At 50.9% G+C, this 4,974-nt stretch overlaps 1 long non-coding RNA gene across 1 annotated transcript; it reads right to left on the bottom strand.

Annotated features, from left to right (window-relative positions):
* Positions 1-799: 799 nt before the first annotated feature.
* LOC144722315 (uncharacterized) lies at positions 800-4,750 on the bottom strand. Its single transcript, XR_013586027.1, has 2 exons — positions 4,586-4,750; positions 800-1,520 (listed from the first exon to the last, which is right to left on the bottom strand). It is a non-coding gene; the product is annotated as an uncharacterized LOC144722315 (long non-coding RNA).
* Positions 4,751-4,974: the final 224 nt, after the last annotated feature.

Below are 4,974 nucleotides of genomic sequence, written 5' to 3' on the forward strand. Positions count from 1 at the left end.
TTTGAACATCAGTTTGATTGTGCCACTTCATTGGATAACACAAGAATAGTTCACTGGGTGGAGGGAGCGGTGGTACAGTGTTTAGCACATTGTTCTGAACGTTTTGGCCTGAGTTCGATTCCCGGCATGAGCGGTGAGTGATGTCCGTACTGGTCCTGCCCCGCTCCTCCCCCCGCTTCACCAACCCGCACTCAGCAGCGTGGTGAAGTCTGTTCAGTTACCCCCACGACTGATAGGGCATGGTGAAGGCCTTCACTCGAAGATTGACAAAAGGGCTTCAAGGGATGGAAGGGAAAGCGTTTACGACATTTCCCGTGATGTGCTCATAAACTCGCAAAAAAAGTCAATGTTTCAGAATAAAGTGGCATTTCAGTTAAATAATTCAGGAATATATTATATGTGTGTAAATGGAGAGAGCCGAGGGGAGTTCTGAGTGAGGAGTTGCTGGAGCGAGTGTTACCTGCTGCGTGACCGGCTGCGTTACCTGTGGGTCCTCATGAAAGATACCTTTGTTGAACGCCGCGTGAGATGAATCCCTTCATATGTATATGTGTCGGATCTGTAATTTGATTTCAGGATAATTTTAGTCATAATTCACTGAATGGCGTGCAATTACCATTGTCTTTAAATTTGGCCTTGCAAAAAGTTAAAATCCCTTCAGTGATGAGATCTGCATCAGAAACCCAAGTCCATACTTCCTGCAGCTTTCACATATTTTCGTGATACCGTCTTGGCGCAATGGTGCACAAGCACAAAATAACAAAAAAAACTCAACGTGTTTTGAACAACACTGATCATAAAGAGGGGACAAAATATGTATTGGGTAACGTTTCGGCCAATGGCTCTTCTTAACAACAAGTTTCAAGTTATAATTTTCTGTTTACCACCAGGCGAGAACTGAAGACACCAGTATGAGTGATCTGGGTCGGAGAGAACGCACGCGTGATCCAACCAGGATGGACGTGTGATGAACGTTTGATGAAAGTGTCACCAAAGACAATGAACCCGGATTATACGTAATCAAATCGATCCGAATTATAAAGGGTTGTGTGTGTGGGTGGTGGTGGTGGTGTGGAGGGAGGGTGGTGTTGGGTGGAGAAGCGCCTTCCAGCACACGGCACCACCACCACGTGCGCCGAGACGGGGCAGCACCCACGCTACTGCCACTCTCCGTCACCGTGCGCGTGATGTCACGCCAGCCTTTGAGAGGCAGCGTCCAGCTCTTAGTGTCTTTAAGACAACAAAGGCGGGGTTGGGGGGGGGGCTCCTGCTGGCTCCGTCCCACAAAGAAGCAGCGGCGTGGAGTCCTGGCAACTTCCCTCCGCATCACGCGCACGGGAGTCGAGCAGAAGCAGCGGCGGCGGCATCACAGGCCGGGCTCCGTTGTTTGTCTTCACTCCATGGAGACGATCGCCCGCGGGAGGCTGGTGTGACGCCACACTTATTGTGGTGCGTCGTTAATCCCCCTGGAAGCCATATGCGAGGGTCTGAGCGAGCTCCCGTGGCCACCACGCCTGTGTCTGTGTACACGGGGAGGGGTGTGGGGGGGGGGCAGTGGTTATCGCACTGACCTACGAGTCTGATGTGACAGGAGTTTGATTCCTGCCCATGGATAACATCGGTGGCGAGGGATGTCTGAATTGGTTCTCTCGATATGGCCGGATTAACCCGAAGGGTAAGAGGTTCTGAGGCCCTCATGTTGTGGGCCCTCGTTTAGGGGTGGCGTGATGATGGGGGTGACGCAGTGGCGAGATGTTGACTACCTCGCCTGGTATACAGGAGGTCGTGGGTTCTATCCCGACCTTGACGCCTCCTGTATATTTGGAGTTTGCACGTTCTCCCCGTGGCCCCGTGTATTTTTCCTCCAGTTTTTCCCCTCCACATAAAAACACGTGCCTTTAGAGTATTTGGCCACTGTCAATACGCATACGATAAGCCACTTCGTTGAGCCATCATTTGTAGCCGGATCGCTTCGAAAGAAGAGCTACAGGGCTCAGTCGACCTTACGTGGTAAAATTATAAAAGTTTTTTTTATAATTTACAGGCCCACCATCCCACGTTGAAATGGCGCGGCCATCGGAACATTTTTTACGTCTTTGAATTACGGTGACTTCGTTCCGTGACTTTTCCACAGCTGAAGATAGGCAGAAAGATATTGTTTGAAGTCAGCCGTGGTGAGCCATTTATGTTTGATGCATTTACTTTGAACTCGAATATATTTGTGAAAGTAACATAGGTGAGTAAGTAAATACATGTTTGATGACTTCGGAATATTTATCTTTTACAAATATGTAATACCGTACATAATTAGGCCCCTTCCCTCCGATCAGCCTTCGGCTCCTGATCACCTTAATCCCGCCCTGGTTCGAGAGCATCCCCCGCCATACCTTCATCAACCCGCACTTATCAGCGTGGTGAGGCATGGCCAATTCACCTCCCACGATCGACAGGGCAGGACAGGGGCTGCATTAAACAGTGGAATAGCAATGGCTCCCGAGTGAATAATGACTCAATCCTCTAGAGCCATTTGTGAGTGTCCGAACCACACTCTGAGGATGTGTATCGGGGAGCGGTGGTGCAGTGGTTAACGCACCGCGCTACGAAGTCGGCGACCTGAATTCGATTCCCCTTCACGGCCAACACCAGTGGCGATTATCTGAACCAATCCAGGACCATCCGCTAGCTAGACTGAGTCTTCAATGAGTAGCAGGCATACATTGTGTAAACATGAGCATTGAGAAGATAGAGGCTGGCAGGCGTGGTGCTGACTGAACTCTTCCCTACGTGCTCGGCGTTATAATAGTTGCTCACAAACAGCCCTTGCCCCAACAGGCTACAAGGCTTAACGGGCCATCTATTTAGTAGATACGCAAAAACTTGACCCCCCTACCCCCCTCCCTGTACGCACGCGGACTTTTTACACCATTCCAACCGGGTACGTTCGCTTGACGCAGGGTTGAGCCCGCGGTGCACTTTGGATGGGTGGCCATCGTGGACAAACGTCGCCGCGGGGGCTGTGTGCATTTGTTGTGCTGTACTGATATGCTCCCCAACTCTCACCCCCACCCTCACCAATCTGCACTGACCAGCGTGGTGACGTATGGCCAAACAACCGCACGGCGTGGGGAAGGCGCTCATCCAGCAGTGGATGGACAGACAAAGTGGCCGTCCACGTACGAAGTGGACTGATTCGAATCTCGCCCCAAATCGTGACACATTCATGGCATCGCGTGGGAGGGGTTTGAATGATTGCATGCCGAACGACGATGATAATAATATCATCAGTTGAGCTATTGTAGGTTACTGTTTCTGAACACAGGTGTAATAGTGGTGTAATGTGGTTGGGAGTGGCCCCAATGAGAAGATATAAATGGAGCCCTCTTGTCAATTCCCTCCCCTTCTTCATAGCCTGGAACCTAGAGCCCTACTGGTCCGTGAGCTCTCTTGCAGGTGTCCCCACCTACACTTAATAGCCACGCCACTGAGTCCAATCTGCCACTGAGTCCAATCTGCCACTGAGTCCAATCTGCCACTGAGTCCAATCTGCCACTGAGTCCAATCTGCCACTGAATCTGTCGGTCCTTGATGAGTCATTCCGTGAGTCTATGGGTTCTATATATATATCTATGAGAGTCTGTGTGTAACACTGATAGACCTACAACATGGACTCTCATAGAGCCGATGGGTCTCTATTTTAGTCTACAGATGACTGTAAATACAGGAGTTTTAAATGGCATAGTGTGGTTGGTATGGGCCCCGGTGCAAATAACGAAAAAGGGCACCACTTGTCAAATTTCTATCCTGTTCGTACCACCGGCCTGTGAAGTTGCACCGCCTGCACATGCGACAGCTAAGAAACTGGCTTTACCAAACGCTGTCTCAATTGCGTGTTGTTGGTGTCTGCGGTGTTTCGCTGTTGACCGATATATGCTTTCAAGTCCAAAATAATCTTGGCCCCAGAGTCTTGAACTGGCTGCCCCAAGACGAGAGGCATCGGGGCCAAAGTTGGGCTAATCTCGGCAGGAGAGAGGGGCCCAGCGTGCCAATAGGATACTGCGTGGCACGATATTCTGACGACACTCCACGCCAAAGGCATAATTTATTATTGATGCTGCGCTCCTCGTGCAATACATCTTGAGGTGCCATAAACAAACTGTGGTTATGGGAATGATCATTCCGTAGACAATATCCACAACAAACGCGAAAAAAACATTTTGAAGAGTTAAACTGTGCACGAGACGAGGATGTGTTCCCGATTTTCATATCAAACTCGAAAAAAAATAATCCTAAAGTTGAACCGAGATACGAAATTTCCAATAATCCAAAATGTTTTGTGCTCGTTTTCGGACTGTCCGAAAATGTGACATCGTGGCATCGGGAAATCTGAAACGAAACCCCTAACTTGAGACCACTCTCCTGGTTATAACCCACGAGGTCAGTCCACAGCGCACACAGTCCGATGCGTTGTGTGCAGATGAAGGGTCCCCTTTGTGGTGGCCGGCCCATCGTGTCCCAGGCAGGGCTCGGCTTGTTGGCCGGCCACCAAGGTATGGGCTCTCGCAGGTGAGGGAGTGCGTGGGCTCACCCGTCCGTGCTTATCGGTGCGCGCTCGTCATGTGGACGACGCCGATGATGTAGCCTGCCTCGAACACCTGTATGGGACCGCGTAGGCTGTGCACACATTTCACGGTGCAGTACGCGCGGATGCTTGGCACAGCTGCGTGCGTCTATCGCTGCACGCCAAAATAACACGACGCCGAAAGAAACTCTCTCGCGTCGAGAGGGAGAGAGAGAGGGAGAGAGAGAGAGAGCCCTTGCCGCAAGCGTTGTGTGGGGGGGTCAAGGGTTGGCATCTTCGATGGGGTGGTGGTGGCATGGAGACTCGGAGCCATTGAGCCGAGCGGGCTCAAGTGCGTGCGACGCCGCTGAATCGACGAAGCCGTTCAACTCAAGAAGGGAGATGAGTTGATTTAA

This window comes from Lampetra planeri, chromosome 14 (assembly GCF_965212315.1).
Source record: "Lampetra planeri chromosome 14, kcLamPlan1.2.h2, whole genome shotgun sequence".
Taxonomy (NCBI): Eukaryota; Metazoa; Chordata; class Hyperoartia; order Petromyzontiformes; family Petromyzontidae; genus Lampetra; species Lampetra planeri.